General features: G+C 36.3%; 1 long non-coding RNA gene across 2 annotated transcripts in view; it reads right to left on the reverse strand.

The window, feature by feature from the left end:
* The window catches only part of LOC118972909 (uncharacterized), a 319,039-nt gene that overhangs the window by 44,728 nt on the left and 254,825 nt on the right, over nucleotides 1-19,486 (reverse strand). For both annotated transcript variants that reach the window (XR_012132833.1, XR_012132834.1), the window contains one exon: nucleotides 15,939-16,114. This is a non-coding gene — a long non-coding RNA (uncharacterized lncRNA). The remainder of the gene's footprint in view (nucleotides 1-15,938; nucleotides 16,115-19,486) is intronic.

Genomic DNA, 19,486 nt, shown 5'->3' on the forward strand with positions numbered 1-19,486 from the left:
AGTTCATATATTGAAATGATATTATTAATTATATTAATGGATTTCCTAATACTAAGCCACCCTTGAACTTCTAAAGTAAATCCTATTGGTCATGCTGTGTTACTTTTTGATGTGATATTAGACTCTGTATATTAATATTTTTTGCATTGATTTGCATAAGTGATCTTGGCTTATAGTTCTTTTTTTTTAATTATCAGGATTTGATTAAAATACTGCTTGCTTCATGAAACCAACTTGGAAGTATTTCTTTTTCTGTGGCCTGAAATTGTTTAGTAGCATTGAGATGATCTGATCTTTTAATGTTTTGTAGAATTACCCAGTGAAACTACATGGGTCTGGTGTTTTTATGTGTGTAGACAGTTTAAATGCATTCTCTATTCTATTTCATTGATGTGTTTTAGACTGATTATCACTACAGGGGTTGATTCTGGTATATCTGAAAAATATCAATTTATCTAGATTTTCAAATAGAGTTCTACAAAGAAGTCTCTTAAGAATTGTTTAAATTAGCTCTCTAAGTGATTGATTATTTTGTGTACTTGGTTTTTCTTTTATTTTTGCTTTCTGTTTTCTATTTTGTTGTTTTTGGTAAATAGTTTTTCTGTTTTGGTGTTTTCCTGATTCTACTGGCTTTTCACTTCCTAACTTGTTAATTTCTTCTTTTACCTTTATTAAATACTTGTACTTTCCTTTGGGTTAGTCATTATTTTTCATGATTTTGAGGTGGGAGTTTACTCACTTTCTTTCATTATTTTTGATATAATTAAGTACTAAAATTTAACTGATAATTGTTTTAGCTGGACCTTTAATTTCTAATGTCTAATGTCATATTTTTATCACCTTTATTTTTTTAAAATTCTTCATTTTGACTTTGAAATTTCTCAAGAATTGACAAGGTGTTTTTCTTTGTATACCTAGGTGGAGAAAAATTTTTAATTAAAAAATTTTCTATTATCAACTTATTGGGTTGTAGTTAGAAAAATCTATTTGCATTATTCCAATTTTTTCAAACTTTTGAGGTTTTTGGGAGAATAAGGTGTATTCTCTATTAACAAGTTTTATTATTTGTATTTCTATCAGAATAATCTTATTGGTTTGTTGTTTAAGTCTTCAACAACTTTTTTTTTAGTCCTCTAGGTCTGCCTTTGAAGGAGCAACTTATGTTAAAATCTTCCTTTGTTAGTCTATCTGTCTGTTCCTCCAAATATCTTCTATTGTTTCTGCTTTATAAATTTGCTAGGTTATTGTTATATAAATATTTATAACTGTTTTTTCTTCATTTTGAGTTGTAGCTTAGGCATTAAAAATGTCCTTCTTTGTACCTTTTAATTATCTTTGGACTGAATTCTACACAATCAGTTATCAAATTCAGGGGCATTACTTCATTTCATTTATATTTGGTTCTTATATTATTGTCCTCTCATTTCAGGTCTTTCTAGTCTGTTTTTTGTGTGTCTCACATATGAAGCATAGTGTTAAATGCTGATTTTTAGATAATTGAAGACTTTGTCTTTTAATAGATGTGCTAATCCATACACTTTATTGATGTGATTGCTATTTTAGACTTATTCTACCATGTTCTATGTTATATTCGAATGTACATCTTGATACATACAGTCTTCCATTGAGTGATCTATTTTATTTATTTTTGTTTTCCCACCTTTTTCCTACTCTTCCTCATTATCCTTCTTTTTCCTTTCCCCTTCCATTCCTCTTCTGCTTTCTAACAGCTTTCTCTACAAAGTAGAATAGAGAATTCTTCATGAATTCAGGTCACAAAACAGGATTTCTAGTTAGAAAAAGCCAACAATTCTGTACTGTAATAGAGCACAATTACAGATGGCTGCATAGGCCACTAGATATGTCTGCTTCTACCTGGTAATTGAAATTCTGCTGTTGAGAAAGACTGTGTCTTTTAGTGTTGACTACTCTTGGATCTCATCAATTAAAGGATTGTTTTTAATTCCCTGAACATACACCTGCAGTATCATGAGGGCACCACACTCATAATTTAGGAAGTGTGATTGATATGTGGGTCACCTCTCAAAGCTTAGTTAAAGCATTTCAAATTACCAGTCCTTTGCACTTCCAACTGCCCCTTTCAGTCTGAGGAAGAACAATGTGCACTGAAGTACTTAAAAATGGCTTTTACAAAGGACCCCAGTGCTGTTGTGAGAGGGGAGAGAAGTGAACTATAAAAAAACAAAACAAAAGCCGTGATTTGTTACTATTTGAAAATGCTGCTGGATTTGCCATCAGTGTGGCAGTGCAGCTTCATCTGCGAAAACAAGCCTCTTTAAGGACAATCTTCGGGTCTGAACAGAAAGTATTTTATCTTTCAGGCAGGAAGCCTAATGCAAAGCTTACCCAGTTATATTTTCCACCAAGTGGGCAGGACAGTAAACATGGGGCTTTTGATCTGGGCAGCAGTAGTGGCATAGCCGAGAGTTCTAAAAGGAGAAAAACTAGAAACAAACCTGCCAGAGGGGAGGGTGTGCCCTCAGGGTACTTTTGCATGTCTGGAGTTCACCAAGAAAAGCCAGAGAGTTTTCAAATAAACATGTCTAAAGGAGTCATAAAAATCCTAACCAGTGTGATAGCTTAAATCCCAATGTCAAAACACAGAAATGCATGGCCTACATCATGTGAAACTTCTTGGCCCCAGGTTTATAAATTAAATATTTTCCCAACTCCTATTTTTACAAGCATAAATTTATAAATGTGCCTCCTCCCTACTGCCATCTTCATATTATAAATAACAGCAAAATTATCTTTCTGGTCCTGCAGGTAGAATAATTTTGCAACTAAAATGGGGGCAAAAAGTGTACTAAAAGGGAGCCTCTTCTAATTTTCATTAGGACACAACTGCATGCCGTTGCCATGATATAGATGATGTTTTAACTTGCTGCTTTAAAACTTTAGCCTAGGAATAACTGCAATTCATTACTTTACAAGGTACCTTCATTTACAAATCAAAATGCCAAAGAGAAGCAGCTTATTTCAGCACTGCTGAAATAGAGTGCTGTTATTAGGAAATGTGAGTGGGTTGAAGTGGACTCCCTGTGGAGTAAACTTGGCAGAGTTTGCGTTCCTGGCTCAACCTGATATTAAAAGTGAGTCATCAGTTTACCCGCACAGCAGGGTCTTCACTTTGTACTTCTCAATATGAGCAATTTAGCAGCAAGTCCAAAGAGTCAAGATTAGTTTCTATAATTAGTAATCAAGTGGAAGAAATTCATTTATTTTGAGAATTATTTTGTTCATATATTCCTGATGTTACTGTCTGATAAATAGTAAGAGCACACATAAAATCTATTTTCTAGTAAGTTAATTTGCGTTCAGTGTGATTTATTTCTAGTAAAAGCCAAAGGCATCTCTGTTCACATAAAAGTGATTTTCTTCCCCTCTTTGCGTCCATTAGGAGACACTTGAAGGTCAAAAGTTTCAGGAGTCTCTGCTCATGTGTTAGCGGATACTTTTATAAGAAAAATCAAGTAATTGCTGTGTATACTCATATAAAGATATGTATTAGAACTTTTGTGATTTTTAATACCTCCAGACTTAACAAAAGACAGACAAGTGATTTAAGATTAATTCCTTACTTTAAGTATCAATAGATGAATGCAATTTACTTTTCCTCTTATTTCATGTATTAATCTAAGAAATATAAGCATTGCTTTTAATCCAAAATCAGTAAACACCTACTATATTTTTCAATGCAGCCTCAAAGTCTTTTGGTGAAGTGACATCATTATATTCTGCTCTTTCTACTAGAGAGTTTCTGCTCAAAACGAAATGAAGTTATTTAAAATAATAATAGTGACAATATTGTTAAAGATTGGTACAAGGTAAATTGCTGGTAGCATAAACAAAACTGCACCTTAAGATTCTGTTCCTTCACTATGCACATGTACAAACTCAAAGCTACACACACACACACATATATATATATGTATACATTAAGACATACTTTCTTAGAATAGCAGAGAAAGTCCTTCATAAATGAGGAATTTTTTCCCATCTGGGCTCTCACTATTTGCATCATTAACTCCAGCTACAGAAATCTAATCCTCAGCATGCTCTGCTTCTTTGCATATACTGGTTTACCTTCCAGGATTACATTTTCCCATTCTTCTAATAGCAATACTGAAAAACCCCATTCAAATATTATCGTGGTTCTTTCTGTGTTCATAAACACACATTTATTATAACAGTCATCACAAGGTATTTAATTAGTTGTTAAACATTTACCTTCAGGACAATACAGAGAGCTCTTAGAAGGAGAAATGGTCTCATATTTATCTTTGTCTGTCCATTCTATTTCCTGCCCTTCATCATTAAGAAGCAATGCATTATCTTGAAAGAGATGTGTTATTCATGTCAAGACCCTACTGGTATATGGTCACTAACTTTACATGTCACTCAATTTCCTTTGGGATATCTGGTATGCACTCAGCCTATTTTTAGCCTTGTATCTAATTTAATCTCTTATATGATTCCCTACCAGCTTTTCAAAATCTCACCCTCAAAAAGAAAAAGTTCCTACTGGCACTTTTACTGGGATTAAATTAAACATGTTGATTAGTTTTAACAGGAGACTAACCATCTTTTCTTGGTAAAATTTATCAATCAGTAAATCTTCTTTACATGCCTAGTCTTCCTAAATTTCCTCTTACAGATCCTACACATTTTTTGTTAAAATTATTCTTAGTTATTTTATATTTTTATTATTATTTTGAATTGTATCTTGTTATTTTGTATTTTCAATGAGGTTTTGACTGTTAATGTTTGAATATTTAGTATTTTTGTTTAGTGATTGTACTAATTTTATTACTTTTACCAAACCATTTTACCATCCTCAGACTCAGTGCCAAAGAAATAAAACAATATGAAGAAAAATATGTCCTAGCTATTACTCACAATAAAAAGGGTTGGCTTCATGCTTCAGGCTTGAATGCATAGTACAACAGGGGGCCTTTAATGTCTTAAATGGATCAAAGTACCATGTTATTCCAACCCATCAAACAGAATCTCACCCACATTTGGTGACTGGACTAAGTTCATGGAGCTGTGATAAACTGAATCATTTTTGTGGTTTGTAAAGACCCATGCTGAACCCTCCTACCGTGCTGGTGAGAATGTGAACTAGTTCAACCACTGTGGAAAGCAGTATGGAGGTTCCTCAAAAAACTAAAAATAGAAATACCATTTGACGCAGGAATTCCACTCCTAGGAATTTACCTTAGGAGTGCAGGATTCCAGGTTCAAAAAGACATAGGCACCCCTATGTTTATCGCAGCACTATTTACAATAGCCAAGAAATGGAAACAACCTAAGTGTCCATCAGTAGATGAAATGGATAAAGAAGATGTGGTACATATACACAGTGCAATATTATTCAGCCATAGAAGAAAACAAATCCTACTATTGTTAGAGGGTATTATGCTCAGTGAAATAAGCCAGGCGGAGAAAGACAAGTACCAAATGATTTCACTCATCTGTGGAGTATAACAACAAAGCAAAAACTGAAGGAACAAAACAGCAGCAGACTCACAGAACCCAAGAACAGACTAACAGTTACCAAAGGGAAAGGGGTTAGGGAGGGTTAAGGGGAATAAGGGGCATTATAATTAGCACACTTAATGTAGTTGGAGGCATCATGGGGAAGGCAGTATAGCACAGAGAAGACAAGTAGTGACTCTATAGCATCTTACTATGCTGATGGACAGTGACTGCAATGTCCAGATTTTTTTTTTGATGCAGAATATTTTATTTATGTATTTGATATCTGTACAGATATCTCTGTCCTCATCTTTGTATCTGTTCTGTATTCTCAGTGAACCGCAAAATTCTTAAAGGATGAGGCCTGTAACTGTTTTAACTCAATTTGTACATTCTCAGAAGAGCACAAGCTGTCAAATGGACACCTAACACATTTAAACAATGGTAAAACACAAGAGAAAATCAAATAAGCCAATGAGACATAAGAAAAAAATGGTATGTGGTGGGGACTTGATAATGGGGGGAATCTAGTAACCACAATGTGGTCATGTGGAACCTGAGCATAAGATTGTATAATAATACCTTAAAAAAATAAAAATAAAAAAAATTTAAAAAGACCCATGCTGCTCCTCCCACCCCACCTAACTGTTTAGTATTTTAACTAGATTTCTATATAACTCTTCTATTGGTTCTTATATGTTTTTAACTTAATTCACTCTTAAATTATCCAGATAGATAATCACATATATAACAATTTTGTTCACCTTTTTTCAATATTTATGACTTTTTTTTAACATACCTTATTGAATTACATATATATTCCAGAATACTATTAAAATTAGGGATGCTGTTAAACAGTCTAAACTGTTAATACTTTTAACATATAACATTCACAATTTATATGTTTTTAGAAATAATAGTGCATTGTAATTAATTGCCAAATTATTTGTATTCACATTGCATATTGCATGTTACTTTCAGATATTTTTCAAAATCTCTTTGAATCTGGGTTCTGTAGCAATTTCTCTATCTTTTTTTTTGTACTTCATTGGCCTAGTTTCTCTATACAATTAGCCATTCTAATGTTTTTCAAGTTACAGTTAAAAAATTTCCCCTTTTATCTTTATTAATCCTTCTTCTCACTTTTTGTCCTGTTTCCATTATACCTTCTTGAGTTATATGTTTATTTTCCTTTTTTTCCTATTTAGAGAGAACTAAATAGGAAAAAATAGCTTTATATTTGATTTAAACTCTAGTGGAGATCTTTGAATAGTTCCTATGCTTTTGAAATGGTGTGTTCTAAATGCTGTGATTTCCTAAATCTGACTCAATGGATTTATAATTTGTCCTAAAAATTACAGAGGAGAGGTGTTTTTGTTTTGTTTTGTTTTGTTTTGTTTACAGTTCTAAGTGGCTAAGAAGCATCTACTTGTTATTCACAGCTTCAATTTTGTTTCATTTAATGTTCTTGAACAAAAAAAGGGGTCTGCAAAGTCTCTGTATATTTGATTTAGTGTCTATGGCCCAAAATATAATTAGACTTCCAAAAGTTCTCTATGACTTGGAACAAGTTAAACAATGTTTGTAATATATAACACATATTTATAATATGGAATCTGTATACATATGTATGTGTGTATATGTACACATATAAGCTATTTATATTACTCTACATCGTATATTATTTTATAACAAGGAAGAAAATATATGTACATAATTTATTAGTAGCAATACTCATTATGGCTTGCTATTAAAAACAAGGGATCTTGATTTAAACTGCTTAGCTCTAATCTCCATCGCCATTTTTCCCAGTGGCATTTCCTTGGGAAAATACAATCTTACTAAGCCTCAATTATCATTACAGTTGTTTGGCTACTGAGTGGATTAAACTGACTTATAAGGGGTCAATAAATATTAACTACAATTATTACTATTATTTTATCTGAACTACTGACCTGTCCAAGTTGAAGAGATGTAAGTTTTAATTCTACTGAGTTGACATTTTAAAATGCATTTAAAAATGCATGAAACCCAAAGAGCTATAGGATTTAAAATTTGAATGTGTTGGGGCTTTTACATTATTCAATTAATACATTATTTTCACTTGAACTAATCTATCCTGTTTTTTTTTTTTGGAGAGGGCATCTCTCATATTTATTGATCAAATGGTTGTTAACAACAATAAAATTCAGTATAGGGGGGTCAATGCTCAATGCACAATCCTTAATCCATCTCAAGCCTAATTCTCATCAGTCTCCAATCTTCTGAAGCATAACGAACAAGTTCTTACATGGTGAACGAATTCTTACATAGTGAATAAATTATTACATGGTGAACAGTACACGGGCATTCATCACAGAAACCTTCAGTTTTGATCACGCATTATGAACTATAAACAATCAGGTCAAATATGAATATTCGTTTGATTTTTATACTTGATTTATATGTTGATTCCACATTTCTCCCTTTATTATTATTATTACTTTTATTTTTAATAAAATGCTGAAGTGGTAGGTAGATGCAAGATAAAGGTAGAAAACATAGTTTAGTGCTGTAAAGAGGGCAAATGTAGATGATCAGGTGTGTGCCTATGGACTAAGTATTAATCCAAGCTAGACAAGGGCAGCAAAACATCCATGGATGCAGAAGATTTCTCTCAAAGCAGGGGGGGTGAGGTTCTGAGCCTCACCTCTGTTGATCCCCAATTTCTCACCTGATGGCCCCCCTGCGACTGTGCCTGTCTTAGGTTGTTCCTCCCTTGAGGAATCTTACCCGTCTCTGGCTAACCAGTCATCTTCCGGGGCCATACAGGGAAATGTAAAGTTGGTAAGTGAGAGAGAAGCCATATTGTTTGAAAAGGTTCGCTTTTTACTTCTTTGCAGATTTATGCCCTGTGGCTTCTATGCCCAGCACTTGTCTCGAGGTATCTTTACCACCTGGAGGAATTATGATACTCGGTAAATTCGATATGAGGCATGAATTCTTTTTAAGGGTTGTAATTAGGAAGGAAGAAGAAGAGCTATAGAGGTAGCATATGGAAGAAAACATGGGAGGATTGATTATTTCTTTGACATATCTTCTTGTAGAGTACCTTAAGTATGTATAGGTTTTAAACTACTAACTAATTTGCATACACATATTAACATAATAGGAATATGGTGACATAAACAAAGCAAATCTATAATTATCATCCATCTCCAGTGAAGCCAAGAAAACCATATAGGCACCCTAGGCATTTGTGAAAACTTGTCTATGATATGATGGATATTGTCCTACTGTACTTGAAGAGTCTGAGAAAAATCAGACAAATTAAAGCAGCCCATTTCTGGGATCTGTTCACATCCCATACGTTCTTTTAATCGTAGATAGTCTATAGTCATAAGATTTTGGAGTGCTACACCCTGCACCCCTCCCAACTCCTGGTTGAGTTCCAACAGTACAGATCCGGTGAAATTCGTTGTCTCACTGTATGCACATGCCAGCCTAGACATCTCCCTCCTCATTCCAATGGCAAGTCCAGGAAACAGTCGGTGGACGCAGCCACAACTGCAGCATCGCCTGGATCCCTGTGGAGGCTTTTTGATGATCATCCCCCAGCACGAGTCCTCCAGAAAGTGCTGATGCCAGAAGCTCCTCCTCATATTGTATCTTAGTTCATTTTCTGGGTATCCAAGCTAGGCCTTGATCTTCTGCCTAGGAACAAAAAGACCCTTTGCCCACACTTTGACATGCCCTCTATACCCCTGTGCAGAACTCATTGGAGGTCAGCACACAGGAACTGCTTTTTTTTTTTTTATTAAGAGAAAGGAATATTATCAGAAAAGAGTACCTCCATAGCTGATCATCTGACACCCTTTAAGTGATCAACATTAAGGATATTAAAAGCATGCATTGATCTTTGATTTACCAATAGTTTTATCCTATCAAGGAGTGAACCCCCTTTTCTTTCTTTCTTTCTTTTTTTTTTTTTTTTTTACTCTTTAATCTGCACTTACAAGAAGAGTACTATGTTTACTATGCTCTCCCCTATATCAGGTCCCCCCTAAAAACCACATTACGGTTACTGTCCATCAGCTTAGCAAAATGTTGTAGAATCCCTACTTGTCCTCTCTGTGTTGTGCAGCCCACCCTCCCCTTTCTCCCTCCCCCCACATGCATGCTAATCTTAATACCCCCCTTCTTCTGCCCCCCCCCCTTATCCCTCCCTGCCCACCCATCCTCCCCAGTTTCTTTCCCTTTGGTACCTGGTAGTCCATTTTTGGGTTCTGTAATTCCGCTGCTGTTTTGTTCCTTCAGTTTTTCCTTTGTTCTCATACACCTCAGATGTGTGAAATCATTTGGTATTTCTCTTTCTCTGCTTGGCTTATTTCACTGAGCATAATGCTCTCCAGCTCCATCCATGTTGCTGCAAATGGTTGGATTCTTCCACTTCTTATGGCTGAGTAGTATTCCATTGTGTATATGTACCACATCTTCTTTATCCATTCATCTACCGATGGACATTTAGGTTGCTTCCAATTCTTGGCTATTGTAAATAGTGCTGCGATAAACATAGGGGTGCATCTGTCTTTCTCAAACTTGATTGCTGCGTTCTTAGGGTAAATTCCTAGGAGTGGAATTCCTGGGTCAAATGGTAGGTCTGTTTTGAGCATTTTGATGAACCTCCATACTGCTTTCCACAATGGTTGAACTAATTTACATTCCCACCAGCAGTGTAGGAGGGTTCCCCTTTCTCCACAGCCTTGCCAACATTTGTTGTTGTTTGTCTTTTGGATGGCAGCTATCCTTACTGGTGTGAGGTGATACCTCATTGTAGTTTTAATTTGCATTTCTCTGATAATTAGCGATGTGGAGCATCTTTTCATGTGTCTCTTGGCCATCTGTATTTCTTTTTCAGAGAACTGTCTGTTCAGTTCCTCTGCCCATTTTTTAATTGGATTATTTGTTTTTTGTTTGTTGAGGCGTGTGAGCTCTTTATATATTCTGGACGTCAAGCCTTTATCGGATCTGTCATTTTCAAATATATTCTCCCATACTGTAGGGTTCCTTTTTGTTCTATTGATGGTGTCTTTTGCTGTACAGAAGCTTTTCAGCTTAATGTAGTCCCACTTGCTCATTTTTGCTGTTGTTTTCCTTGCCTGGGGAGATATGTTCAAGAAGAGGTCACTCATGTTTATGTCTAAGAGGTTTTTGCCTATTTTTTTTTCCAAGAGTTTAATGGTTTCATGACTTACATTCAGGTCTTTGATCCATTTTGAGTTTACCTTTGTATATGGGGTTAGACAATGGTCCAGTTTCATTCTCCTACATGTAGCTCTCCAGTTTTGCCAGCACCATCTGTTGAAGAGACTGTCATTTTGCCATTGTATGTCCATGGCTCCTTTATCAAATATTAATTGACCATATATGTTTGGGTTATTTTCTGGGGTCTCTAATCTGTTCCACTGGTCTGTGGCTCTGTTCTTGTGCCAGTACCAAATTGTCTTGATTACTATGGCTTTGTAGTAGAGCTTGAAGTTGGGGAGTGAGATCCCCCCTACTTTATTCTTCTTTTTCAGGATTGCTTTGGCTATTCGGGTTCTTTGGTGTTTCCATATGAATTTTTGAATTATTTGTTCCAATTCATTGAAGAATGTTGCTGGTAATTTGAGAGGGATTGCATCAAATTTGTATATTGCTTTCGGCAGGATGGCCATTTTGACGATATTAATTCTTCCTAGCCATGAGCATGGGATGAGTTTCCATTTATTAGTGTCCCCTTTAATTTCTCTTAAGAGTGACTTGTAGTTTTCAGAGTATAAGTCTTTCACTTCCTTGGTTAGGTTTATTCCTAGGTATTTTATTCTTTTTGATGCAATGGTGAATGGAATTGTTTTCCTGATTTCTCTTTCTATTGATTCGTTGTTAGTGTATAGGAAAGCTACAGATTTCTGTGTGTTGATTTTGTATCCTGCAACTTTGCTGTATTCCGATATCAGTTCTAGTAGTTTTGGAGTGGAGTCTTTAGGGTTTTTTATGTACAGTATCATATCATCTGCAAATAGTGACAGTTTGACTTCTTCTTTACCAATCTGGATTCCTTGTATTTCTTTGTTTTGTCTGATTGCCGTGGCTAGGACCTCCAGTACTATGTTAAATAACAGTGGGGAGAGTGGGCATCCCTGTCTGGTTCCCGATCTCAGAGGAAATGCTTTCAGCATCTCGCTGTTCAGTATAATGCTGGCTGTGGGTTTATCATATATGGCCTTTATTATGTTGAGGTACTTGCCCTCTACCCATTTTGCTGAGAATTTTTATCATGAATGGATGTTGAATTTTGTCAAATGCTTTTTCAGCATCTATGGAGATGATCATGTGGTTTTTGTCTTTCTTTTTGTTGATGTGGTGGATGATGTTGATGGATTTTCAAATGTTGTACCATCCTTGCATCCCTGGGATGAATCCCACTTGGTCATGGTGTATGATCCTTTTGATATACTGTTGAATTCTGTTTGCTAATATTTTATTGAGTATTTTTGCATCTACATTCATCAGGGATATTGGTCTGTAATTTTCTTTTTTGGTGGGGTCTTTGCCTGGTTTTGGTATTAGCGTGATGTTGGCTTCATAGAATGAGTTTGGGAGTATTCCCTCTTCTTCTATTTTTTGGAACACTTTAAGGAGAATGGGTATTATGTCTTCTCTGTGTGTCTGATAAAATTCCGAGGTAAATCCGTCTGGCCTCGGGGGTTTGTTATTGGGTAGTTTTTTGATTACCGTTTCAATTTCTTTGCTCGTAATTGGTTTGTTTAACTTTTGTGTTTCTTCCTTGGTCAGTCTTGGGTGGTTGTATTTTTCTAGGAAGTTGTCCATTACTTCTAGGTTTTGCTTGTTGGCATATAGGTTTTCATAGTAGTCTTTAACAATTCTTTGTATTTCTGTGGAGTCTGTCATGATTTTTCCATTCTCAGTTCTGATTATGTTGATTTGTGTTGATTATCTTTTTCTCTTAATAAGTTTGGCTAGAGGCTTATCTGTTCTGTTTATTTTCTCAAAGAACCAGCTCTTGGTTTCGTTGATTTTTGCTATTGTTTTATTCTTCTCAATTTTGTTTATTTCTTCTCTGATCTTTATTATGTCCCTCCTTCTGCTGACTGGAGGCCTCATTTGTTCTTCTTTTTCCAGTTTCGATAATTGTGATGTTAGACTATTCATTTGGGATTGTTCTTCCTTCTTCAAGTGTGCCTGGATTGCTATATACTTTCCTCTTAAGACTGCTTTCGCTGCGTCCCAGAGAAGTTGGGGCTTAGTGTTGTTGTTGTCATTTGTTTCTATATATTCCTTGATCTCTATTTTGATTTGTTCATTGATCCATTGATTATTTAGTAGCATGTTGTTAAGCCACCATGTGTTTATGAGCCTTTATGTTTTCTTTGTAGAATTTATTTCTACTTTTATACCTTTGTGGTCTGAAAAATTGTTTCGTAGAATTTCAATATTTTGGAATTTACTGAGGCTCTTTTTGTGAGCTAGTATGTGGTCTATTCTGGAGAATGTTCCATGTGCACTTGAGAAGAATGTATATCCTGTTGCTTTTGGATGTAGATTCTATAGATGTCTATTAGGTCCGTCTGTTCTAGTGCGTTGTTCAGTGCCTCTGTGTCCTTACTTATTTTCTGCCTGGTGGATCTATCCTTTGGGGTGAGTGGTGTGTTGAAGTCTCCTAAAATGAATGCATTGCAGTCTATTTCCCTCTTTAGTTCTATTAGTATTTGCTTCACATATGCTCGTGCTCCTGTATTGGGTGCATATATATTTAGAGTGGTTATATCCTCTTGTTGGACTGAGCCCTTTATCATTATATAGTATCCTTCTTTATCTCTTGCTACTTTCTTTGTTTTGAAGTCTATTTTGTCTGATATTAGTACTGCAACCCCTGCTTTCTTCTCACTGTTGTTTGCCTGAAATATGTCTTTCCATCCCTTGACTTTTAGTCTATGCTTATCTTTGGGTTTAAGGTGAGTTTCTTGTAAGCAGCATATAGATGGGTCTTGCTTTTTTATCCATTCTATTACTCTGTGTCTTTTGATTGGTGCATTAAGTCCATTTACATTTAGGGTGACTATTGAGAGATATGTACTTATTGCCATTGCAGGCTTTAGATTCGTGTTTACCAAAGGTTCAAGGTTAGCTTCTTTAGTATCTTATTGCCTAACTTAACTCACTTGTTGAGCTATTATAAACATGGTCTGATGATTCTTCATTTCTCTCCCTTCTTATTCCTTCTCCTCCCTTCTTCATATGTTGGGTGTTTTGTTCTGTGCTCTTTTTAGGAGTGCTCCCATCTAGAGCAGTCCCTGTAGGATGCCCTGTAGAGGTGGTTTGTGGGGAGCAAATTCCCTCAGCTTTTGCTTGTCTGGGAATTGTTTAATCCCACCATCATATTTAAATGATAGTCGTGCTGGATACAGTATCCTTGGTTCAAGGCCCTTCTGTTTCATTGCATTAAGTATATCATGCCATTCTCTTCTGGCGTGTAGGGTTTCTGTCGAGAAGTCTGATGTTAGCCTGATGGGTTTTACTGTATAGGTGACCTTTTTCTCTCTAGCTGCCTTTAAACTCTTTCCTTGTCTTTGATCCTTGCCATTTTAATTACTATGTGTCTTGGTGTTGTCCTCCTTGGATCCTTTCTGTTGGGGGTTCTGTGTAATTCCATGGTCTGTTCGATTATTTCCTCCCCCAGTTTGGGGAAGTTTTCAGCAATTATTTCTTCAAAGAGACTTTCTATCCCTTTTCCTCTTTCTTCTTCTTCTGGTACCCCTATAACACAAATATTATTCCTTCTGGATTGGTCACATAGTTCTCTTAGTGTTGTTTCATTCCTGGAGATCCTTTTATCTCTCTCTATGTCAGCTTCTATATGTTCCTGTTCTCTGGTTTCTATTCCTTCAATGGCCTCTTGCATCTTATCCATTCTGCTTATAAATCCTTCCAGGGATTGTTTCACTTCTGTGATCTCCTTTCTGATATCTGTGATCTCCCTCCGGACTGCATCCCATTTTTCTTGCATTTTTCTCTGCATCTCATCCCATTGCTCTTGCATTTTTCTCTGCATCTCTGTCAGCATGTTCATGATTTTTATTTTGAATTCTTTTTCAGGAGGACTAGTTAGGTCTGTCTCCTTCTCAGGTGTTGTCTCTGTGATCTTTGTCTGCCTGTAGTTTTGCCTTTTCATGGTGATAGAGATAGTTTGCAGAGCTGGTACGAGTGACCGCTGGAAGAGCTTCCCTTCTTGTTGGTTTGTGGCCTTCCTCTCCTGGGAGAATAGCGACCTCTAGTGGCTTATGCCTGTCAGCTGTGCGCAGACAGGGCTTCTGCTTCCTGCCCATTTGCTATGGAGTTTATCTCTGCTGTTGCTGTGGGCGTGGCCTGGCTGGGGCTGCTCCTCCAACGTGGTGGAGCCCCGTTGGAGGGGGAGCGGCCGGGAGGCTATTCATCTCTGTAAGGGGCCTCTGTGCTCCCTATTGCCCAGGGGGTTAGAGTGCCCAGAGATCCCCAGATTACCTGCCTCTGGTCTAAGTGTCTTGTCCTGCCCCTTTAAGACTTCCAAAAAGCACTCTCCAAACCAAAACAACAACAGCAACAATGAGAGAGGGAACAGGAAAAAACAAAAAAAAGAAGGAAAAAACACGCGATTTTTTTTGTCCTCAGGCGCCAGTCCCAGGCACCAGCTCACTGGTCCTGCTGCCCTGCCTCCCTAGCACCGGGGTCCCTGTCCCTTCAAGGCTTCCAAAAAGCACCCAGCCACCGGTCCCACAGGGAAAAACGCGTGATATTGTTTTTCCTCAGGTGCCGGCCCCAGGCACCTGCTCACTGGTCCTGCTGCTCTGCCTCCCTAGCACCAGGGTCCCTGTCCCTTTAAGGCTTCCAAAAAGCAGTTGCCAAAAAGAGAAAAAAAAAAAGGGAAAAACGCGCGATTTCCTCCGTCCTCAGGCGCCGGTCTCAGGCACCCGCCCTCCGGTCCCTCAGGGAAAAACGTGGGATATTCTTTGTCCTCAGGCGCCGGTCCGAGGCACCCGTTCACCGGTCCTGCTGTTCTGCCTCCCTAGCACCAGGGTCCCTGTCCCTTTAAGGCTTCCAAAAAGCACTCGCCAAAAAGAGAAAAAAAAAGGGGAAAAACGCGCGATTTCCTCCGTCCTCAGTCGCCCGTCTCAGGCAGCCGCCCACCGGTCCCGCAGGGAAAAACGCGTGATATTCTTTGTCCTCAGGCGCCGGTCCCAGGCACCCGCTCACCAGTCCCGCCGCCCTGCCTCCCTTGCAACGGGGTCCCTGTCCCTTTAAGGCTTCCAAAAAGCACTCGTCAAAAAAAAAAAAAAAAACGCTCCGGTTTCTTTCCACCCGCCGGGAGCCAGGGGGAGGGGTGCTCGGGTACCGCTGGGCCGGGGCTTGTATCTTACCCCCTTCACAAGGCGCTGGGTTCTTGCAGGTGTGGATGTGGTCTGGATGTTGTCCTGTGTCCTCTGGTCTCTATTTTAGGAAGAGTTTTCTTTGTTATATTTTCATGGCTCTATGTGTTTTTGGGAGGAGATTTCCACTGCTCTACTCATGCTGCCATCCTGGCTCCGTCTCTATCCTGTTTTAAAAAATACATTTTGTGTAAAAAATGTCTAGAAATTGCTAAATGGTAATAGACAGCTTAGTTTATTGAGAGTTTACATCAATCACAAATAGGAAGTTAAATAGACAACTGACATCTAGGATTTTATATAGTTTAAGCTCTTTGTTTTGGGAAAAAAAGGAACTAGAAAACAGACTTCTGAATATTTTGAATTTTACTTTTTATACAGATAGTTCACCAGCATCAAAAACTTAGAATTTCTATTTTAAAAAATTCTCTACCTTTATTAAGTCACACCAGAACCTGTGGGAAAAGTCAAACTTTGTACTGATTTTCTAATCCCATGTGATAGTTTCTTTCAGGAAACAACAGTTTTCTGTAAAGTTCTGCATGCCTTCAGTGAAGGTCACAGAGGTTAAGTGTTCCAGCAGTGAGCCCAACTTTCAGTAGCCTTCAAAGGACTTCACCAAGGTTTATCTTGAACATTACAACAGAGAATATTAAAGGTATCTCTTGAAAACTTTGTGAAGTGAATTCTGACCACCTTTTCATGTTAGTATAGGCAGTCAAATTCTCCTAAACTTTAGGCTATTTTAGCCTGTAACACATAAAAAAAGATAAATGCATAAATGCTAACAAATGGTAGCTCTCTCGCTCTCTCTCTTCCCTCTAAAATTATACATTTTCTCCCAACTTTACTCCAAGGAAGAATAAGAACTTTTTTTAAGGCATTCTAATTTTCTTTTTAAAAGATTTATTGAACTAAAGCAGACATACATATAAATGAACTTACCACAAGTATATGGCTTGATACATTTTTAATAAAATGTACAAACGTATAGAACCAGCATCTAGGTTAACAAGATTTTCAGAACTCCAAAGCCCTTTTGTGCCCCTTTCCTGTCATAACCTACTTCCCAGGGGTATCCAACTACTGTTCTATCAGAACAGAATGGTTCTGCTTTAGGAAATCTTTTACTTTATGTAAATGGAATCATATATGTAGTCTTTTGCACCTCACTTCTTTTGCTCATTTGTGAGATTCAACATATTTTTCTTTTACTTGTAGATGATTCATTCTCATTGCTGTATAGTAGTCTCCTGTGTGACTATAATACAATTATTTAGCCATTTTCTAAAATGAAGTATTCATGCATATGTGAATCTGTATGTGGACTCTGTTATTCTGGTCCAATCATTTATCTATGTGTCCTCTTCTAATTCCATATTGCCATGATTAATGTAGACTTAAAATAAATCTTGCTGTAAATGTGAATGTATGTTTTCCACTTGTTTTTCTTGTACATGATTGTCTTAGATGTCTTAGTTTTTAATTTTCTATATACATTTCAGAATATATCCCTCTGCCCTTGACCAAAAGAAAACTTTACTGAAATTGTTTGGAATGTCTTTGAATTCATGGATGAATTTAGGGGCAACTTGGTGAAAATCTTTCTAGCACCCAGTCTTCTAATCCATGATTATGTTACATCTTTCCATTTATTTTTGATTCTTTAATTTGTTTCAGAAATATTTTTATAGTTTACAGTATAAGACCTTGCACATATTTCTTTAAATGTAGTCATAGGTATTTGATGTTGTTTAATTCATTTTTACATGGCATAATTTTAAATTTTTGAGTTTTTGTACAGTGCTAACATTGACTTTGAAGCATTGTAACTATACCCTTAAACTTGATAAGTTAACTAATTAATACTTATACCTTTTCTGTAGATTCATTTGGAACTTGATGTAAGAACTATCAAGTGGTCTATGAATATGTCAATTTTAGTTCTTTTCCCCAAACATTATGCATTTGTTTTTTAAAAATTATCTTTGTATTATAAACATACCTAAAATTGTAGGAATATTATAACAAAGTCCAGTATGCCCTTTATCTAATTCACTAAGTGTTCACTTTAACTCCCATTGCTGCAGCCTTCTCCTTTTTCTCTCCTCTCCATGTTCTCTTTAGCTTATATATGTGTGTATGTTATACACATGTGTATGTATACATGTATAGGGCCATACACACTTATGGACATACACATGTATACATACACACACACACACATATATATATACATTCACACACACACACACACATACACACATATGGTTGGAGACACCATTTCCCATTAAAAATAAATACATTAGTATACATTTCCTAAGGACTAGGATATTTGCTTACATGATCACAGCAAAATAATGGCAGGAGCTTTAATATCATTATGATATTATCTAACCAGTAGGGCATATTCAAATTTTGTCAATTGTAGTTCATTTTTCCATTGTCTAGAATTCAATTAAATACTTATCAACCATTGCCTTTAGTTGTCATCTTTTATTCTAAAGTTAAGTTTATTGAGGTAAAACTCACCCACTTCAGATGTCCAGCTTTCTGAGTTTTAACAAATGGATATAATTGTTTAATAGCTACCAAAATCAAAACATTTATTTCCAGCATGCTAATATGATTCCTCACACCATTATGTATGCAATTTCTTCCCCAACACCAGCCCCTCATGAGCACTGATTTTTTTCCTGTTTTTATGATTTTGTCGTTTCTGGAATTTCATACAAATTGAACCATGTATTATGTAACGTTTGTGTGTGTTACATTTTTAACTTAGTTTAAGGCTTTTGAAGATCCTCCATAGTGTTGCAAGCATCAGTATTTCATTCCTTTTTCTCTGTGCCGTTTTCCATTGTATGGTAATATTACAATTGGTTTTCCCCACTCACCAAATTGAGGACATTTTGTTTCTTTCTAATTTGTGGCTATTATGAATAAAGCTTCTATAAACACTTACATAGAAGACTTTAGGTGTACATGTGTTTCCATTCCTCTTTGGTAAATATTTAGGTGTGAGATTTCTGGATCCAGTGATCAGTATATATTTATCTTCATATGAAAGTGTCAAAGATTCCTCTAAAGTGATTGTATCTTTGGCATTCCCACAAGTAATGCATGAGCACTGCATCTTCTACATATCCTTGCTGGCATTTTGTACTGTCATGTTTAAATTTATTATTATAACCATTTTAGTAGATTTATAGTGACTGGATGTTTCATCATGGCTTTAGTTTTCATTTCCTTGTTGACTAATAGTTTTCAGTATCTTTTCATGTGCTTATTTGCCAGTCTATGAATATAATCTCTCTCTTAGATGTTCTTCTGAAGTTTTCAGCATATAAATATTTTAATATATCTATCCATTGGCATTTCATGTTTCATGGTATTACAATAGTATTGTTTTCTTTTTATAAAAAGTTTCAAATTTTCATTTTTGGTATATAAATACAATTGACTTTAGCATGCTATCTCTTGACCTCAAAAAATTCAGGTATTAGTTCTATCAGCTCTTTTGTAGATGCTTTGGAATT

The sequence above is a fragment of the Manis javanica genome, chromosome 6 (assembly GCF_040802235.1).
Source record: "Manis javanica isolate MJ-LG chromosome 6, MJ_LKY, whole genome shotgun sequence".
NCBI lineage: Eukaryota > Metazoa > Chordata > Mammalia > Pholidota > Manidae > Manis > Manis javanica.